Source organism: Pelobates fuscus, chromosome 12 (genome assembly GCF_036172605.1).
Source record: "Pelobates fuscus isolate aPelFus1 chromosome 12, aPelFus1.pri, whole genome shotgun sequence".
NCBI lineage: Eukaryota > Metazoa > Chordata > Amphibia > Anura > Pelobatidae > Pelobates > Pelobates fuscus.
In genome coordinates, this window is record NC_086328.1 from 59,141,049 (window position 1) to 59,163,006 (window position 21,958).

At 41.6% G+C, this 21,958-nt stretch overlaps 1 protein-coding gene across 1 annotated transcript in view; it reads left to right on the plus strand.

Moving 5' to 3' along the window:
• Positions 1 to 21,958, plus strand: part of SLC6A2 (solute carrier family 6 member 2) — a 1,625,321-nt gene that overhangs the window by 1,272,254 nt on the left and 331,109 nt on the right. The window lies entirely within an intron of this gene.

Sequence of the window (21,958 nt, forward strand, 5' to 3'; positions counted from 1 at the left end):
GGGTCTGAACTTTCCAGACCTAGATACATACCACAAAGCAATCCATCTTAGCAGAATATTCGAATGGACCAGAACAGGAGTGGTCCAGCATTGGGTCCAGATAGAAAACGAATTCTCAACCACCCCTCTGAAGGTCCTCCCTTGGCTACCCAAACAACTATCTCACACCACACCCTTCTCTGACACACACCCAACTATCAAAACTACACTTCAAATCTGGCATAAACTTGTAAACTCTTCAACAATCTCCCCCTACCCTTCTCCTCTATACCCGCTTACAAACAATCCGAAATTTCAAAGAGGACAATCAGGGAAGACCTATAATATCTACCACAAGGGTACCTCATTACTGCTAGGTGACATGATCACGGACAATAATAATTTGAAAACAATACATCAAATCTTCCCAAATAAAAGTCCAACAGAAATTCAAATATTCCAATACACGCAACTTCAAAAATTCATAGAAACTCAAAACTTGCTGCCGGCAGGTAATCGCCCCCTGACGGACTTTGAAATCATATGCACAACTCTTAAACCCCAAAAGAAAATAATGTCTACCCTATATCAGGTGATTAAAAACTCACGTTCACTCGAACTCCCAAAATTCACACAAAAATGGTCCCAAGAATTACAAATGGTTATCTCACAAAAACAATGGCAAGCCATTTTCACATCTACACACAGGGCTTCGATCTCTCTAGCAGCCCAAGAAAGTAACTATAAGCGAATATCACGTTGGCACCACACTCCAGCAAAAATACATCATATACATAAGACAGAAAGTGACAAGTGTTGGAGGTGCAACAACAGCAACGCAGATCACGCACACATTTGGTGGCACTGCCCAATCGTAACTAACTACTGGAGAAGAATCCACACACTTATCCAACTGATCCTGGGCGGAAAAATATCTCTAACACCCTTACACTTCATCTTTCTAGAACCACCCACTAATTTGAAGCTAAACAAATCACAATGCATCCTATTTCAACACCTAGCCATGGCTGCAGCTCAATTAATCCCCATTTATTGGAAATCGCCACAAGCTCCGTCCACAAGGGAATGGATTATGAGGGTAGAAAGTACTAAACAAATGGAAGCGATCACTTTCGCCAGGTCAAAAGACTACACTAAATTTACCAAAATATGGGAACCTTGGACACAATTTATGGAAAACACAGACATTCACTAAACTTTGCCTCCCCACTCCTCTCCTCCCCCCCCCCCACCATACTACCCACCAGTACCCTCCCTCCCTATTCCTCCCATTCTTTTATTTGTTATCTTTTAATTTATTGCAATTTCTTCCGATGAGGGTTTTTGACTCACCTTCCTCGCACCCTAAACGGAACTTTAAATTGGTATTAATACTCAGTAAATAGTTGTTCAAATGTATATTTCTTGTATCATTTATATGAACCACTGTATAACTCGATACCCTCATTGAACTATTGTACAACGGTTTTGTTCGACTGTTCCACTTGCATTATATGTTCTCAGTTTTACATTCAGTCAACTACTGAACATTTGTAACAAATGCATTACTGATGTTGTAAACCTTTTTCACATGAAAAAAAATAAAAAATTTGAAATTAAAAAAAAAAAAACTAACCTATCCGCAAAACTGACAAAACTCATCGCTCGCACTCAGAAAGACCTGAACACACTATCACTACAGGTCATAGAGAGACGGATGAGGGCCCTTCGGCTGACACACTACACACAGGGCAACAAAGCAGGTAGACTACTGGCCAACAGACTGAAGTCCCAAAGACCCAAAATCTATAACCCCACTGATATAGTTAATACTCTAGCCGCATACTATACAAAATTATATAACTTAAAAGACGACCCCTCGACACCCCAACCGACACAAGATTCCATAAAAGAGTTTCTTGATAATACCGAACTCCCGTAACTATCACAAGTGCAAAAAGAGGCACTAGACAGCCCGTTTACGGAAGAAGAGGTTTCGAAGGCCATAATGTCCCTTCCAAAACATAAGGCCCCTGGACCAGACAGATTTTCAAACTACTACTACCTCAAACTAGCACGAATCCTGTCCCCTTTCCTTACTAAATTGTTCAACACCATTAGAGAAACTGGGGATATGCCAAGGGAAATGTTAGAGGCACATGTAGTAACACTCCCCAAACCGGGCAAACCGCCCTCAAAATGTGAAAACTTAAGGCCAATCTCGCTGCTTAATGCTGATGTCAAACTCCTCGCATCCCGTATTAAGCCCCTCCTCACAGGCTTAGTCTCGGTCGAACAAGCAGGGTTTGTCCCCGGAAGGCAGGCAGGAGACAATACCAGGCATTGCATGAATTTGATCAGCTGGGCAAGCACTACGCACCAAAAGGGAGTGATCCTAGGGCTTGACGCCGAAAAGGCGTTCGATCGTCTAAATTGGGATTACCTGAAAGCTACCCTGCTACGAATGGGATTTCCACCCTCATTCTTGGGAGGAATCATGGCACTATACCGAGCCCCGTATGCCAAGATTTTCAACACAGGGTTCCTATCGGAGTCTTTCGAAATTAGTAATGGAACACGACAGGGGTGTCCACTGTCACCTCTACTGTTCATCCTATGCCTAGAACCGCTGATCTACCACATCAAAAACCACACAGGGATACTGGGCCCTAATACACCTGCTGGCACACAAAAACTAGCCTTATTCGCGGACGATGTTATATTATTTCTCACACAACCAGACAAATCAATTCCGGCACTGATGGCTTTACTGACCCAATATGGGCGTGTATCCTACTATATGAATAATACCAACAAAACCAAGTGCTCCCAATTAACTTACCCGGCACGTTAATACAAACGTTGAAGGACAGGTACCCCTTTGATTGGAGGAAAACATCCCTGAAGTATTTGAGGGTCAACCTGACCGCCTCTTATTCCAAACTTACACGAGAAAACCACCTTCCCCTAACACACAAACTGCAAACTCAACTGGAGAAATGGCAGCCACTAGAAATTTCATGGTTGGGACAAGTACAGACAGTCAAGATGATGGCCCTACCACACGTCTTATACCTGTTCCGCACCCTACCCATAGCCCTACCAGATACAATCCGTGTTCAACTCGTACATTTGGAAGAAATCCCCCCCCCCCAGAATCGCACGCAGATTAACATGGCTCCCACCGACAAAAGGAGGCCTAGGTGCCCCCGACATAAAAGCCTACTACAAAGCTTCAGTATTAGCACAGGGTCTAGAAGTCCCGACGCGCCCAAAGCCACCAGTGTGGCTACCACTGGAAAATGCCTGCATATACCCTGACACGATAAGCAAAAACCTGTGGGCCTCAAATGTGATAGGAAAGTCCCCCTCATTCGGCCTTCCCAACACCAACTTCTTACTCACTAGTTGGAGGAGATGGGCAGGAGTCCTGATGGGACATGCACACCCACTTTTATTTGCACCCCTCTCCCGGCTACACGATCTAACTAGCGACCTACCACTGAAAGCGTGGACAGATAGTGGGATCGCTTCCATAGGATCCCTGATCTCACCACAGGGCATAAAACATTTTCCTGAGCTAATCACAGAATATGCCCTACCCTCCAAAGAATTATTCACCTACTTAAGAATTAAACATATCCTAACTTCGTTGAGGCTACAACACTGCGAAGCAGAACAACTGACGGCTTTCAGCCGGCAGTGTATATCCACCCGTCAAACACAAAAGCCACTATCCCTATGCTACAACGCGATTAACGATACTGACAGCTCCAAAAAACACCCCTACATGCTATTATGGGAACGGGACCTAGATACCTCATTCCCACTCCCTCTATGGCTGCATTCACTGCAAACCACACGATCATCCTCCCACAATCTGGCTCACTGGGAGGCGTACTGCAAACTTCTGATGAGATCGTATTTAGTCCCCGCACGACTAGCCCAGATGTACCGCTTAGCAACACAATCATGTTGGAGATGTTGATCTGAAAGAAGGAAAGTTATGTTTAAGGTGACTGTATATTAAGAGTGTGAGGTGCTTGAATCAATGGGCATATATTTGTATTTCAAGCCCAAGGTCATGCTTTTTACATTTTCTACAAATGTAATACTTAGAATTTAGGAGATATATGAAATATTTCACTAAACAAAAAGAGTGATAAGTTTACAATGAACTTGGTAAATTAAAGAAACATTAAAAATGCCAATACATTTTACAGACATTAAAAAGAAAAGCAGTGCTAATTAAAAAAAATAAAACTAAATTAGGAATAGCGCTGGGGGTGTAATGACAGGTAGATGTCTCAGATCAACACCATATAGTCGCATTATCCAGACTAAAAGATGATGGTTGTTTGATTTTAATAAAAAAAACAATAACTTGTGTCTGGCTGCTAGTCTATGTGCCCTTATAGATAAAGAAATAGCCGCTGATGCTGTGTTGTTGGATCGAGCCCAAAGTATTTATAAAGCTCTGAGTATGCCTGATGATCGCTTAGTCAGCTTTAGCGATATAATGGATGTCACCATTAAGATTCTCTATCACAACCGAGGTGCATGGAGGTATTTTCAGTCAGATGTTATTGTCAAGAAGAAAGTATTGTTCATCTATCACGAAGGAAAACATTATTATGGCACAAAAAAGATTCAAGCATTTATCGGGGCCTCTTACTTTTGTGATTACTGTCATACCCCTTTTATCACAAAAATGATAATTCCTGCTGTTACTTTTGCAAGGCGTGTCACAGAGAGAATTATGTGGATGTTACAAGTGAGCTCCCCAGATGCCTCTGCTGTCGCACATTTTGTTGTTCTAAACAGTGCTTAGAGCTACACTATGAGCTTGACAACTCTGGTAAAATATCCTGTAAAAACAAAACATATTGTGATTCGTGTGGGCGTTATGTTGCAATGGAAAATCATGAGTGTGAAGGTCTTAAGTGCCAGGTGTGTTATCAACTGGTGGCCACATTTGATAATCATGTGTGTTACTTGCAAAAATACAAACCTGATGATCCCACAGACAAATATTTTTTTTATGATTTTGAATGCATGCAGGAGACAGGCATACACATACCAAATTTTATCTATGCTGCCCACTTAGAATGTGACGAACGAAAATCATGTTGGTTCAGCCTTAGCACCAACTAAATGTTGGGAGTTTCAGGGTGCTTCATGTTTGGCGGACTTTGTTCGGACATTTATTGATCCCCCTTTCAGTGGCTACACATTATAGCGCATAATGCCGGTCGTTATGATTCCTACTTTGTGGTGAACCAACTACTTAACCCCTTAAAGACCAAACTTCTGGAATAAAAGGGAATCATGACATGTCACACATGTCATGTGTCCTTAAGGGGTTAAGGAGAAAATTGAGGTAAAATTACTGGTTCAAGGTGGTAATTACTCTGTGTTACTATATCTGATTTTGGTATCCTTTTATTGACCCATTATATTTCCTATCCATGAAATTGAGCAAGCTACCGCAGGCCATAGGTTTCGAAGGTTGCAAAGGTTATTTTCCACACTTTTTTAACACAGTGGAGAATCAAAATTATTTTGGACCAATGCCAAAATAGCTCTGTTATTATGGTGTTGAACAGATGATGCCTGATGAAAAAAGAAATTTCATGTACCGGTATAAGTCAAACCAGCACTGTGAATTCAACTTTCCAATTGAACTTAAAACATATTGTATTGAGGATGTTAATATCCTGAGAGAGGCACGCACCTGCTACAGAGCGAGTGTTATGGAAATGACAAGAAAAGAAAAAACAATTAAGGGTGCCCGTGGTCCTGAAGTTGTCATAGATTATATTGACCCTTTCCAACTCACTACCCTGGCTTCTGTATACATGGCCATGTACAGATTCAAATTTCTGCCTAAGAACACCATAGCAATCATCCCCTCTGACAATTACCATAAAACTCAGAAGCATATATCTACAGCATCTATCCAGTGGCTGATGTATGTTGAACATATAGAGAAGGTCACCATACAACACGCCTTACAGGATGGTGAAAAAGTTGTTGGTAATTACTTTTTGGATGGTTACGCTCTGATCAATGGTACACCTACAGCTTTTGAATTCCATGGCTGCTTTTATCATGGCTGCCCTCTTTGTTACACGGGTAAAGATATTAACAGAGTTACAAACACCACATTTGCACAGATGAACCATAAAACCATGGTAAAAACACCATTTTTAAAACGGTGTGGTTATGATGTGTGTGTGATGTGGGAGCACGATTGGACAAACTGTCAGGGGGCTACAGCTATTTGTCCTTGAGAAAGATTTTCCTCAGCCTTTGAATCCTCGTAATGCTCTTTACGGTGGTCGTACAAAAGCTATTACATTGTATCACAAAACAGCTCCTGGTGAGCGCATACACTATTATGATTTCACCAGTCTGTACCCGTATGTAAATAAAACAAAAAGATACACAGGTCATCCAGAAATCATTTATAATAACTTAGTCTTTTAACAACTATTTTGAAATTGCAAAAGTAAAAATTTACCCTTCTAGAGGCTTATTTTTCCCTGTGCTACCTGGTAAAATGAATGGTAAGCTCATGTTCCCCCGTGCCATACTTGCTGTTCAAGTAATCAAATGAGTCCTTGCACACATACAGACGAGGAACAAATGTATTTGGATAAAGGACATATTATGCAAAATCTTTGAAATTTGGCATTTTCCTAAATCCACAGACACATTTTTGACAAGTACATCAAAGTTCATCTCAGAGATAAGCAGGATGCGTCAGGCTATCCTATTTGGTGTACCACCGATGAAAAAAAAAATAAGTATGTTCATGACTATTATGTCATAGAGGGGGTTATATTAAGACCTGAAAGGATAGAGGTAAACCCTGCAAAAAGGCAAATTGCTAAATTATTTCTAAATTCATTTTGGGGTAAATTTGGACAGAAACCTAATTTGCAAACCACTAGTCTGGTGTCTGACCCTGATGAACTTTTTGGCTATGTATTTTTACCACAATATGAAGTATCATCTTTATATTTCATAGATGACTCCACAGCCATGCTTAGCTGGAAAAATGCAGAAGGTTTGGAAGGCATGGCTCGTAACACTAATATTTTCATTGCATGCTTTACCACATCCTACGCCTGACTTGAACTGTATAATATCTTGGACCATCTAAAGGAAACAAGCTGACGACTGACAAAACAACTCTAAAGGTGAAAGGTATGACACTGAATGCTAGCAACGTGATGCTGATTAACTTTGACAGTTTATAAGACCTGGTACTGGACTATCCACTACACCCAGAGCCTGATGACCGGAAACGTATTATAATACAACAAATGGGAATCGTCAGAAACAAATTGTGTAGGCAGATAGAAACACACCAACTTCACAAAACACAACAGTGTGTATACACTAACAGTGAAAGTGTCAGGGTACCTGTTGTCTCTACCTCTGTGGAGGTGAGACACTTGGACGTTCTTCCTCGCAAAAGGGTTGAATCACTCGTTCCTCGCGGTTCCCTCGGTCGTTTACACGCCGGCCGCGAGGGATCCACTTCCTTTTATGACGCGGCGTTCAGTAGCCGACGTCATGACGACAACCCAACCCGATCTGTCAATCAAGCCCCAAGCACGAATGAGGATTCGTCGGGGGCGTGATTACCTGTTTGGAACCAGGGTATAAAATAGGGCTTTCTACATTTGTTCATTGCCCTGTCGTGGTTCTAGCTTGTCTAGTCACTCAGTGCTCTTGTATTCTGTTAGTTTCTTTGGTTTTGACCCGGCTTGTCTGTTCTACCTCGTTTACCTCTATTACCCTTTGACTCGGCTTGTCTCTCGCTTACCTGCTCTCTCGTTCCCTCGACCTCGGCTTGTCTCTAGACCATTCTTTACTTACTACTTACGTTAGTCCGGCCATTCTAAGGTCCGGTATACGTACCCTGTACCTGTTTGTACTCTGCGTGTTGGATCCCTGTCCCGATCCTGACATTACGACAGGGACAATGGATCCTGCAGGTACAAACACTCAGGTTGGTCCTTCCGATTCTAGATTTGATGCCATGGATCACAGAATGGACCAGATGGCTCTAGCGCTGCAAGCTTTATTATCTCGATCTAGTAATCCACCGGAAGAGATGCGAGCCACGTCCATCTCCTCTGTAAGTTCAGGTCTAGAAGTAGCCACTGTAGGTGCTTCTTCCCGTATTACACCTCCTGTACGTTATGGTGGTTCTCCGGAGAAGTGCCGTGGTTTCTTAAACCAAATTGGTATTCATTTTGAATTACAACCTCGTTCTTACCCTACAGATAGGGCAAAGGTTGGATTCATTATCACACTCCTCATTGATAAGGCTCTGAGATGGGCCAATCCTCTGTGGGAGAATGATAATCCGTTAGTCTATAATTATAATGCCTTTGTCGCTGCTTTTAGAAGAACTTTTGACCCTCCAGGTAGAAAGGTCAATGCAGCTAGATTACTATTGCGCCTTAGACAAGATAACCAAACCCTTGTGGATTATGCACTAGAGTTCAGGTCTTTGGCGGCAGAAGTTAAGTGGAATGAACAGGCCTATATAGACGTATTTGTAAACGGATTATCTGATGTAATTCTAGACGAGGTGGCTACTAGAGAGCTTCCTGAAAGTTTGGAGGATTTAATTTCTTTTATTTCTCGTATTGACGAACGTTTAAGAGAGAGACAGAACACTCGAGATAATATTCGTAGACCTTCCTTTAAACTAGCTCCTTTATTTCAAAGTCCTCAAACCACTATCCCAGTTTTTTCTGAACCTATGCAGATAGGCAATACTCGCCTATCAGAAGAAGAGAGACAGTACAGGAGAAAGGAGGGGTTGTGTATGTATTGTGGAGTAAGAGGGCACCTTCGCCTAAATTGTCCTAATCGTCCGGGAAACGCTCGCACCTAAGTTTCTCTAGAGGACAGGCCTTGGGTGTTTCTATTTTGTCCTCTATACACAATTATAAAGATCACAGGCTTCTGCTACCTGTTTCTTTAGCATGGGAGAAGGGAGTAATAAAGACTATGGCATTGATAGACTCCGGAGCTGCTGAGAGCTTTATTGACCAAGTTTTTGTTTCTAAACACTCTATCCCATCTCAGCTAAGAGACACCCCCTTGGCCGTTGAGGCCATAGATGGTAGACCATTATCTGAACCTGTGATCTCTCATGAGACTATACCTGTTAATTTGACGGTTGGTATCTTACACGAGGAGGGTATATCCCTTATGCTTATCTCGTCCCCTTCTGTTCCTATAGTTCTGGGGTATCCATGGTTAAAGAAACATAACCCTATTATTGATTGGGAGCTAGGGGAGATAACTTCATGGGGTCAGGGTTGCCAGGACAGGTGTTTACAGAAAGTCTCACCACTTTGCGTAGGTAATACACCGGTTAACTCCACCCAGTCTACAGACTTACAAATACCATCTCGGTACATAGATTTAAAGGCAGTCTTTGACAAGAAGAATGCTGATACTTTACCTCCACACAGGTCCTTTGATTGCAAGATTAATCTCCTACCTGGTACTATGCCTCCGAGGGGCAATGTATATCCTTTATCCACTAAGGAGAACTTAGTCTTAGAGGAGTATATCCGTGAGAATCTAGACAAGGGATTCATTAGGAGATCATCCTCGCCTGCCGGGGCCGGTTTTTTTTTTGTGAATAAGAAGGATGGCACGTTAAGGCCTTGCATTGATTACCGAGGTTTGAATAAAATAACTATCAGAAATGCATACCCAATCCCTTTGATTACTGAGCTCTTTGATCGTTTAAAGGGTTCCAAGATTTTCACCAAGTTAGATCTCAGAGGGGCGTATAACTTGGTGAGAATTCAGCAGGGAGACGAGTGGAAAACAGCGTTCAATACTCGATATGGGCACTATGAGTACACGGTAATGCCTTTTGGGCTCTGTAATGCACCGGCAGTATTTCAGGATCTGATCAATGAAGTTCTTAGGGAATTTCAACAGGATTGTGTTATTGTATATTTGGATGATATACTAATACACTCTAGAGAAATTGAGACCCACCACAGACAAGTCAGAAGGGTATTGCGCAAACTCCTACAACATGGGTTGTACTGCAAATTGGAGAAATGTAGTTTTGATCAATCTCAGATAAACTTTCTTGGTTACGTGATTTCTGGGGAAGGCTTTAAAATGGATCCGGATAAACTCCAGTCTATTTTAGATTGGCCATTACCCAGGGGTCTCAAGGCCATTCAGAGGTTTATTGGATTCTCCAATTATTATAGGCGCTTCATTAAAGGATACTCTTCCATTATTGCTCCTATTACCAATATGACCAGACAGGGGGCTGACACAAAGACTTGGTCTACTGAAGCTCTCGTTGCCTTCAAGACACTTAAGGAACTTTTTGCTTCTGCACCAATTTTAGTTCACCCCGATACAACTTTACCTTTCCTAGTCGAGGTAGACGCCTCAGAGACAGGTATAGGTGCCATCTTGTCTCAAAGGTTAGGCGTGGATAAACCATTACATCCATGTGGTTTTTTTTTCCAAGAAACTATCTGGGACTGAAAGCAGATATGATATTGGTGACAGGGAACTACTAGCTGTTATCATGGCTTTAACCCCTTAAGGACACATGACGTGTGTGACACGTCATGATTCCATTTTATTCCAGAAGTTTGGTCCTTAAGGGGTTAAAGGAGTGGAGACATTTATTGGAGGGGACCTTGCATCCTGTTACTATTCTGACGGATCACAAGAACTTGTCTTATATTGGGGAGGCCAAGCGCTTATCCGCCAGACAAGCTCGTTGGTCCTTGTTCCTCACCCATTTCAATTACGTGCTCACTTATAGACCTGGTTCTAAGAACTCTAAGGCCGATGCTTTGTCTCGCCAACATGAACCTTCTACTATATCTGAGACGGTTTTGTCTTCTATAGTTCCCAAGTGCAATATTATCGCCAACACTAGCCTCAGGATTCATTCTCCGTTGCTTGCCGAGATTATGAAGCTACAACATTTGGCTCCTAGACAGAGTCCTGAGTCACGGTATTTTGTTCCTGCTGAACTCCAACTAGAACTGCTACAATGCTTTCACAATAGTAAGGTGGCTGGGCATCCTGGCATTCGTAAGACATGCTCCTTAATAGCCAAAGATTTCTGGTGGCCCTCCTTACGTAAAGATATTAGAGATTTCGTTGAAGCATGTGAGGTCTGTATGAAGACTAAACGACCTCAGACGCTTCCATGTGGGCTTTTGCATCCCTTGGAAATTCCCGAGAAACCATGGACCTGTTTGGCTATGGACTTCATTGTCGATTTACCTGTTTCTAAGAAACAGACTGTGATTCTCACGGTGGTTGACAGGTTTACTAAGATGGCTCATTTCGTGCCCTTACCTAAACTTCCATCTTCTCCTGAATTGGCTGAGATATTCGCTAAAGAGATATTTCGTTTACATGGGATACCTTCCGAAATTGTTTCTGATAGAGGTTCCCAATTTGTTTCCCGTTTTTGGAAGCCATTCTGCTCTCAAATGGGTATCAAATTGAATTTCTCTTCTGCCTATCATCCCCAGTCTAACGGAGCTGCTGAACGCACTAATCAAAAGATCGAACAATATTTGCGTTGTTTCGTTTCCGAACACCAGGACGATTGGGTTGGTCTGATTCCTTGGGCAGAGTTCGCACACAACAATCTCGTTTGTGATTCTACTCGTTCTATCCCCTTTTTCATGAATTATGGCTTTCATCCCTCCATTCTTCCCTCGGTTTCTCCTTCCCAGGGAGTACCGTAGGTTGATGTTCATGTTGCCAATTTGAGGAAGTTGTGGGATCAGACTCGACAAATTCTTCTGCATAATTCCATGTTGTTCAAGAAACACGCTGATAAACATAGAAGGGCGGCTCCAGTCTTTGTTCCAGGGGACAGGGTATGGTTGAGTACCAAAAACATTCGCTTGAAGGTTCCTTCTATGAAATTCGCTCCTCGTTACATTGGACCTTACAAGGTCCTGACTCGAATTAACCCAGTTGCGTATCGTCTGGCTCTTCCATCTGCCTTACGCATTCCTAACTCCTTTCATGTTTCCTTGTTAAAACCCCTAATATGTAACAAGTTTTCCTCCACTGCATCCTCTCCTCGCTCTGTTCAGGTTGAGGGACAAGAGGAGTATGAAATCAATTCCATCATCGATTCTCGTATCTCCCGGGGGAAGTTACAATATCTGGTTGATTGGAAGGGATATGGTCCTGAGGAGAGGTCTTGGATACCTCAGGAGGATGTGCATGCGCCTCGCCTCCGCAGGGCTTTTCACTCCCATTTTCCATCTCGTCCCGGTTCCTTCCGCCCGGTGGGCGTTTCTGAGGGGGGGGGGGGGGGTACTGTCAGGGTACCTGTTGTCTCTACCTCTGTGGAGGTGAGACACTTGGACGTTCTTCCTCGCAAAAGGGTTGAATCACTCGTTCCTCGCGGTTCCCTCGGTCGTTTACACGCCGGCCGCGAGGGATCCACTTCCTTTTATGACGCGGCGTTCAGTAGCCAACGTCATGACGACAACCCAACCCGATCTGTCAATCAAGCCCCAAGCACGAATGAGGATTCGTCGGGGGCGTGATTACCTGTTTGGAACCAGGGTATAAAATAGGGCTTTCTACATTTGTTCATTGCCCTGTCGTGGTTCTAGCTTGTCTAGTCACTCAGTGCTCTTGTATTCTGTTAGTTTCTTTGGTTTTGACCCGGCTTGTCTGTTCTACCTCGTTTACCTCTATTACCCTTTGACTCGGCTTGTCTCTCGCTTCCCTGCTCTCTCGTTCCCTCGACCTCGGCTTGTCTCTAGACCATTCTTTACTTACTACTTACGTTAGTCCGGCCATTCTAAGGTCCGGTATACGTACCCTGTACCTGTTTGTACTCTGCGTGTTGGATCCCTGTCCCGATCCTGACAGAAAGAAAAACAAAGTGGTAAACCACGTCAAAAAGATGCTCAAAGTGAATATAATGAAATTATAGTATATACATACCATATATACTTGAGTATAAGCCGAGTTTTCCAGCACATTTTTTGTGCTGAAAAACCGGAACTCGGCTTATACTCGAGTCAATAGTCTGTATTATGGCAATTTGCATTGCCATAATACAGACTGGGGGGAGAGGAGGCTGGCAGAGCTGTAACTTACCTGTCCTGCAGCTCCTGTCAGCTCCCTCCTCCTCTGCGCCGTCCGTTCAGCACCTCGGTCAGCTCCCAGTGTAAATCTCGCGAGAGCCGCGGCTCTCGCGAGACTTACAGTGTGAGCTGACAGAAGAGCTGCACGGACGGCGCGGAGGAGGAGGAAGCTGACAGGAGCTGCAGGACAGGTAAGTTACAGCTCTGCCAGCCTCCACAGCCTCCCCACTGAACTGCCAATGCTGGACCACCAGGGAGTAAGAGCCCCCCTCCCTGGCCAGCTAGCAAGCAGGGAGGGGGGACGAAAATAATACTACAAATATTAATAATAATAATAAAAAAAAATAATAAAAGTATTACTAATAATAATGAAAAATTATAAAAAAAATAAAAAAAAATAATAATAATTAAAAAGTTAATATAACAAAAAAAACAATTAGTATTAAAATAATAAAAATAATAATAAAAATGCCCACCCCCACCAAGCCTCTGCATCACACACTCAAACACTGCACTCATACACACACACACTGCATTCACACACACTGCACTCATACACACTGCACTCATACACACTGCACTCATACACACACACTGTAAATAAATATTCAATTAATATAATTTTTTTAGGATCTAATTTTATTTAGAGATTTACCAGTAGCTGCTGCATTTCCCACCCTAGTCTTATACTCGAGTCAATAAGTTTTCCCAGTTTTTTGGGGTAAAATTAGGGGCCTCGGCTTATATTCGGGTCGGCTTATACTCGAGTATATACGCTACATACAGACTATCCAATATTATGACGATGCATATAGCCCTCAAAGGAGATTAAAACAGAAAGATAATAGTGCAATATGTCACATAAATGTTCCAACTCCTTTAGTTTTCTACTTGTTCCTGGTGCTACTGGAATCCTGCTTATCATATATATATCCCTTTGTGGGGATTATATCACCACAGGTTTTTATCACCAGAGCAAGTTATTGCTCTGGAAATCGTAAGTAGGATACCTGCTTCTTATCATATTACCAAATACACTGTATTTGTATTTTTTCCTTATGTACACGTCTGCTGAGAATTGGACACCTAACACAGCCACTATCCATTTATCCTAACACGGGGATTATACCGTCCAGGCGTTATACGGCAGAGCTCTCAGTAGCTCTGTAAAGTGTGAATCTTTTAACTGGCTTTTCACACCTATATGTGTTTTAACATTTATGTGACATATTGCACTATTATCGTTCTGTTTTTATCTTCTTTGAGGGCTATATACATCATCATAATATTGGATAGCCTGTATGTATGCATATACTATAATTTCATTATATTCACTTTGAGCATCTTTGTGGCGCGGTTTACAACTTTGTTTTTCTTTCACTTTTGGTCACCATTAGCAGGAAGTCCTGCTGGTTCACTGCTGCCTTTAATTTAGTTATTTTAGTGAGTGCCTAAACCCTGTTTTCTGTATACACTAAAAGACTATTGACAGACAACTTTACAACCCATCCATTTGGATACTAATTACACACAATGGACACACGCCTGCAACATCCTTTTTCATGTATCTTAGCGGGGCCTTCTTGCTCAGGAAAAAAAATATTTTGTTAAACAACTTTTACATCATGCTAACAATATTTTGTTGCAGAATCCTGATAACATTGTTTGGTTTTATGCTTTTTGGCAGGGTCTTTATGATGATTTATTGTGTACAATCCCTAATATTCGTTTTATAGAGGGTTTTGCCATGACATTTAATGATGATGATTTGTTTCCTCCTACTAAAGTAAATCAGACTATTGAGGATGACCTAACGGAAGCAGCTAGTGAGAACTGTGAGACTGAGAAAGCATCCACTAAGTACGTTCATCACAGGAATCTCAGTATCACGTACCTGGTCCAAAATGTATTCTGTCAAGGTAAAAACAATAACTTTAAACACTAACTATATGGTACTTTTTAAGAACCCTAGATAAGCTGCAAATTAACACTCTACCAAGCCAAATGTATCCTGGAAAATCACAATTCTTTTCAGAATCTTTTGAAAATACCACTAATAGATCATATTGCTACTTACTTGTAGATTTGAAACCAACAACCCCTGAAGAGTACCGTTTAAGCACAGGCCTTTTCTTACCAGCCCGGCCGGCAGTATACATTTATAAAAAAAAATCTAAAAAGAGAGAGAAATTTATGCGTGTTTCATTTTCATTTTGTAAACATGTCGCAGAGAATAAAGCGCCACTGGGATGTATTAAAAACTTTAATCAAAGCATCTCTGGCGCAGAGAAAATACATTTTATGCTCACAGGTGTTGCCGTGACTAGCTTGTGCTAACAAGCTATAATCGTGCCTAAAGGTTGAGCTCACACTATCAATTTTTAAGCTGAGGGCACAACCCTGTACTTCATTGAAGTCATCAACATTTGCTAATTTGGCTAAATCAAAGATTACATCCTGTACGGCTGCTTTAACCTTATGCCAAAAAACTATATTTTTTGAACACTGTAAAATACAATGATTGGAGCCAGGAGCATATACGTCATTAACAAATTGCGTGTTTAGGTCATGTTTTGATGTGTTGGTTGGTGATGTCTTGTGTGATCTACTTCTCTGATTTTGTATATTACCACGGTCTGTAGATCTACACCTCTTGCTTAAGGGTTGCACCACTGTATCTACCGTGTGTATAGTAGGCCGTTTCATAGACGCATTGTGGATTTGAAGCAAAACTGATTGTTTTGGTTTTATATTTGTTGACTTACCCCAGTACTTTTTTGCGCTCTCCACACACTCAGTTTTGTTTGGGTTCCTCACACATGCAGAATTCTTGGCTGCCTCATTAAGTGTTGCTTTTTTTAATGTCTTCACATGTGTAACGGATAGCTTAGTTGTCTCTGGGTTTTGATTTTCGTTGGTATGAATATTTTGAAACTATGTAAATGATAAGTAAAACGTGAGTGCATAGTACCCCAATGTACACTCATAATTTCATCGCTCTAGACATGCTACACAGGTTTATTGATCTATCAGACATCAACTAAATATATATTTTTCACAGTATTTTAAATCATATATGCTTACCAGGTTTTACTTTTTCTTTTGACCTTCTTGTTTCTTTGAGGGGTAATACAACGTGATGTGATAGCTGCATGTTGTGTGTATTACCATCTGGATCGGTTTGTTCTGAATTTACTGTGAAGAAATAAAATGATATAAAATAAATAAATGATAGGTATTGGATCAGCGCTGAGTGATCTAATAGGACTGTGAACAAATCGAAAGCTGCAACCTATGGGTATGAGGTTCCCTCTAATAGCCTCAAAGGAAAAATGACAAAAACACAATAATAGGTCGCGCTGGATACAAATGGATGTGAAATAACAATGTAAAATAAATAAATAAAAATATAAAATATAATCAGATCAGAAAGACAAAATGAATAGTAATAAAATTATTAATATTAATATCACTTGCATACACTCTTACAGTAAGGAACGGAACAGTTATAATGAATAGTCCCAATACTTAATAGTCTGCTTGTATATTCCAATAAATAAGTGGAAGGCTTGGTATGTAGGAATTTCCAATGAAGAGAATGAGTCTTCTAATTCATGGGGTGTCTTGACTCCGTGGTATACATGGAAAGACAAAATAAAGAAAATCCAATAGTGCAAACTGAGGACCAATAAGAGCAGGGTGAATATAGGAGAGGTATATTACTCACCTATTATTGAGCATAAACTAGCTCAAGTATAATAAGCATTCAGTGGCGTCTGCCCCCCACTGGCGGGATAAGGTGAAGGTAATTCCTCGGTATAAAAAGAGGGGAAAAAAAAAACAACCAAATATAGTGCTCACTGTAGATATGATAAAAATGAGTATAAATAGTAGAAATGCAGGTACTCACATTTGGATGAGCAGGATATACTGCTCAATCTATTCGTTTGGGTGGTATAGTCCCCACCTAGGATTCTTTAGCAGGTATCAGCTTCACAGTAGTATATGACCAGGTAAAATAAATAAATAAATAAATAAAGGATATATGGCAAAGTAATTCTAGGTAAAACCAATATTCCTTTAATAAGATAATAAATATATAAAAACAGCCAAAACGCGTTTCGCCACACATTATTATTGCCAGTTGATAAAGCCCTGTGTGGCGAAACGCGTTTTGGCTGTTTTTATATATTTATTATCTTATTAAAGGAATATTGGTTTTACCTAGAATTACTTTGCCATATATCCTTTATTTATTTATTTATTTATTTTACCTGGTCATATACTACTGTGAAGCTGATACCTGCTAAAGAATCCTAGGTGGGGACTATACCACCCAAACGAATAGATTGAGCAGTATATCCTGCTCATCCAAATGTGAGTACCTGCATTTCTACTATTTATACTCATTTTTATCATATCTACAGTGAGCACTATATTTGGTTGTTTTTTTTTTCCCCTCTTTTTATACCGAGGAATTACCTTCACCTTATCCCGCCAGTGGGGGGCAGACGCCACTGAATGCTTATTATACTTGAGCTAGTTTATGCTCAATAATAGGTGAGTAATATACCTCTCCTATATTCACCCTGCTCTTATTGGTCCTCAGTTTGCACTATTGGATTTTCTTTATTTTGTCTTTCCATGTATACCACGGAGTCAAGACACCCCATGAATTAGAAGACTCATTCTCTTCATTGGAAATTCCTACATACCAAGCCTTCCACTTATTTATTGGAATATACAAGCAGACTATTAAGTATTGGGACTATTCATTATAACTGTTCCGTTCCTTACTGTAAGAGTGTATGCAAGTGATATTAATATTAATAATTTTATTACTATTCATTTTGTCTTTCTGATCTGATTATATTTTATATTTTTATTTATTTATTTTACATTGTTATTTCACATCCATTTGTATCCAGCGCGACCTATTATTGTGTTTTTGTAAAATAAATAAATGTCTGTGATGAAATTACGTTTTATAACGCTGGGGTTTAAAAGTCACAAACAAATCTTATTACATACCGTGGTTAGGTAATTGAAGAGATCTCTGATTGCAGTTGTTTATCACGGTTTCGACAAACGAGTTGCTTAATTCCGGCATGCTAAAAGCCTCTAGAAATACAAAAAAATACGACCACAGAACAGATTTTTTCATTACTATATGTATATACAATTGCATTAAAGGAACACTATAGTCACCTAAATTACTTTAGCAAAATAAAGCAGTTTTAGTGTAAAGATAATTCCCCTGCAATTTCACTGCTCAAGTCACTGTCATTTAGGAGTTAAATCACTTTGTTTCTGTTTATGCAGCCCTAGCCACACCTCCCCTGGCTATGATTGACAGAGCCTGCATGAAAAAAAGAACTGGTTTCACTTTCAAACAGATGTAATTTACCTTAAATATTTGTATCTCAATCTCTAAATTGAACTTTAATCACATACAGGAGGGTCTAGCAAGCTATTAACATAGCAGGGGATAAGAAAATCTTAATTAAACAGAACTTGCAATAAAGAAAGCCTAAATAGGGCTCTCTTTACAGGAAGTGTTTATGGAAGGCTGTGCAAGTCACATGCAGGGAGGTGTGACTAGGGTTCATAAACAAAGGGATTTAACTTCTAAATGGCAGAGGATTGAGCAGTGAGGCTGCAGGGGCATGTTCTATACACCAAAACTGCTTAATTAAGCTAAAGTTGTTCAGGTGACTATAGTGTCCCTTTAAATATGTACGTTCTCATGGATACTCTAGATAACTTATGATCTTGATCGTAATCAGGCGACGTGTCAAGCTCATCAACATCATTAAGCAACGGTGTGTCAACAGGTTGAAAAAGACTTCACAATGTTACCACAGATTTTTTTCATCATTAATACTTCTAACACATAGTGAAAATAAAACTGAATAACACATGTGTGTGATTGGTAGCTTAAGCAGAATTTCAACAGTGTGTTAATGTAAAAATTATAATCAGTTAAAAAATAAAACATACACGGTATGCAAACATAATGTAGAAAATATAGAAATCTCACAATAATAAGTGGCTAAGAATAAATGTATACATTGTAGCATAATTGTTACTGAAAATTAAGAACGCTGCCGTGACAAAACATAGCAAAACATTTTTAATAAAAACAAGTTATGTTTGGTGTGTCAGCTCTATGCTATATTTTTGTCACAGTAAATATTAGCTTCTCTTTATCTTGGTATTGATGCTGGCTGCGTGTAGGCAGAGTCTAGCTGACATTCTGACGCTCTTCTGACTCCTTCAAATGGGTGTGAATGCTGCAGCTTACAGGCCTATTTTTATCCACAGAAACCCACCCACTCACCCCACTCCCTCCCTCTTCCCCTACTGACCTCGTCAGACTGAACAAAGAATTACAGAGAGCCTTTTTGTCATGACAAATACAAATAGTCTTATTTGCAATAGAATTTAATGTTACAAAAATGCATTTTTTTTTGTTTGTTTTGAAGGTTTAGCAAAGTGTTCTGTCTTTAATTAAGTTGTGTAGATGTAACAGAGGAGGATCCACCAATGCAATATGCCTGCAGATTCCATTGGTTTCCATAGTGAACTGAGTGACTCACGTTCGTACTTTGCACCTTGTGGCAAACCTAGCCACTGTGGAACTATAATATCGGAAGGTTGTCTGGAGGCTGTATTATGTGCCATGTATAGTTGCTGTGTATGTGTTATGTTATGGTGATTCGCATGCTGGCAGCCGTAAGCTACCAGCATACAAGTACTTCGTTCGACGAACAGCGGTGACTTAAGCCGTTCGCCGAACGAATAAGGGCTCCCCTGATAGACCACACACTTAGGGTCGTGTGGCACTTGTTAACCGATTGCAACAATGTTGCAATCGGTAATTATAGACTATTCTGGGTGGCCGTCGTTCGACTACCGACCATGCGGCGGTCGGCCATCTTGGATTCGTCTATTTGGCAGCGGTGCTTGGTCGTCGAGTGCCTGGAACCAAAAACGGCTACTCGATGATGCGAACACTGCTGCACTTCCAAGCCATTCGGGAGCCCGGTTTTCGGTAGAATCGTTCCCCTGGATATGTTCGACAGATTGAGGGGAACTTCTATGTAAAGTTATATTTGTGCGGCGTTCGGTCAATTTCGCCGGGATCTGAGCGGTATTCTCACGAAAGGTGCGCTCAGACCCCAGCTACCTGCCGAACGTTCGTTCATTTAAATCTACCGAATAAAATGTGAAAACCGTATTTTAATATAGATTGTCAGTTCTGCTGCACGAGGGGATAATCCACTTAATCGTCCATTTTAGTGGGAGTATCCTTCTCGTGCAGCACAGCCTGTTGGGAAAGTTACAATGTATGATGGGAGAAATCCCCTGGATTTACTGTCTGGAAACCCCTTGCATGGGGAACTGTATAAATATGCCAGCTGTGAATAAAACGAGTTAGTTGACTCCCAAACTGTGTTTCGTCCGGTTACTGGGAGGATTTGGGGACTTGTCTTACTTTTCAGCGCTGACTGTGGATGTACTCGTGGAACCAGCGGAGATTGTGGTCTTTAATACCTGCCCTCCGCTACAATTGGTGGCAAGCGACGGGATCCGACCTTACAGCCGAAAGAGCGCAATTCGTGCAAATCGTAACTGCCGAAGGAGGAAAAGGGAATGGCAAGCAGAACCCAACGAAAGAACCGACTACCGAAGTGAATGGAGACGGATTATTCTAAATTAAAGAGACAGACACTAAAAGATCTACTGGAAGCCAGGGGTAAAGTAGCCAGCAGCAAACCTAAGGCTGTACTAATTGCCGAGCTAATGGAGGGAGACCAAGCCCGCAGCGCTACACCCCCAGTAGTCATGGAAGAAACACTCTATGAGAGAGAAATGAGGACCAGGCTGGCATTTTTACCACAGCCTATATCAGCGGACATGATGAACCTAGTAATGGCGAATGTGCAGGAGTACGTGATGGCACACAGCCCACAGTATGCAACCCCTCGGACCGGGACCACGACGGAGTCATCACACAGCCAGGTACCACCCAAAGTTCCTTATCAAGCATTTAAAGTATTTTGCGAGGAGAAGGAGGAAATCGATGGGTTTTTACAAGATTTTGAGAGGCTGTGTGATTTACATGACTTGGCACGGCCCACATGGGTCCCCCTGCTAGCAAGCAGACTAGCAGGGCGGGCAGCCGACGCATACCGCGCTGTACCCAGCGAGGACAGCAAGGACTATGAGAAAGTAAAACGAGCGATACTAGACCGGTATGCCATCACCCCAGAGGCCTACTGGCGGAAATTTAGAGACCTAAAGAAACCAGAGAAAGACTCACATGCCGAGTGGGCACACAAGTTAGACCAAGCATCCAAAGGGTGGATACAAGCGAGCCAAGCCACGACCATGGAAGGATTGCGGCAGTTACTACTGCTGGAGCAATTTTTTGATGGACTAGCTCCAATGACCCAAGAATGGGTAAGAGACAGGAAACCTCTCACCCTAACCGAGGCGGCACAATTGGCCGACCAGCATTTTGACGCAAGGAGACATCAGGTAACCCTCTCCAAGGGCTACCCGCGACCCACAGGGTCACCCAGCATTCCCATTACCCCAAGTCCCACTACAATCCCTTTTCGCACGGCCTCAGGGAATGTACCACCAGCTTCCCGGTACAACGGCCGTGCCAATATCCAGTGCCACTCTTGCAAACAGTGGGGGCATATAGCCCGGGAATGCACCCAAAACCGGGGCAGACCCACCTGGAACCAAGCCCGACCAAACCCAGCCCCAAGGGCTGCAGCCCACTATTATCAGCGGGAACCAGCGGCCCAAGA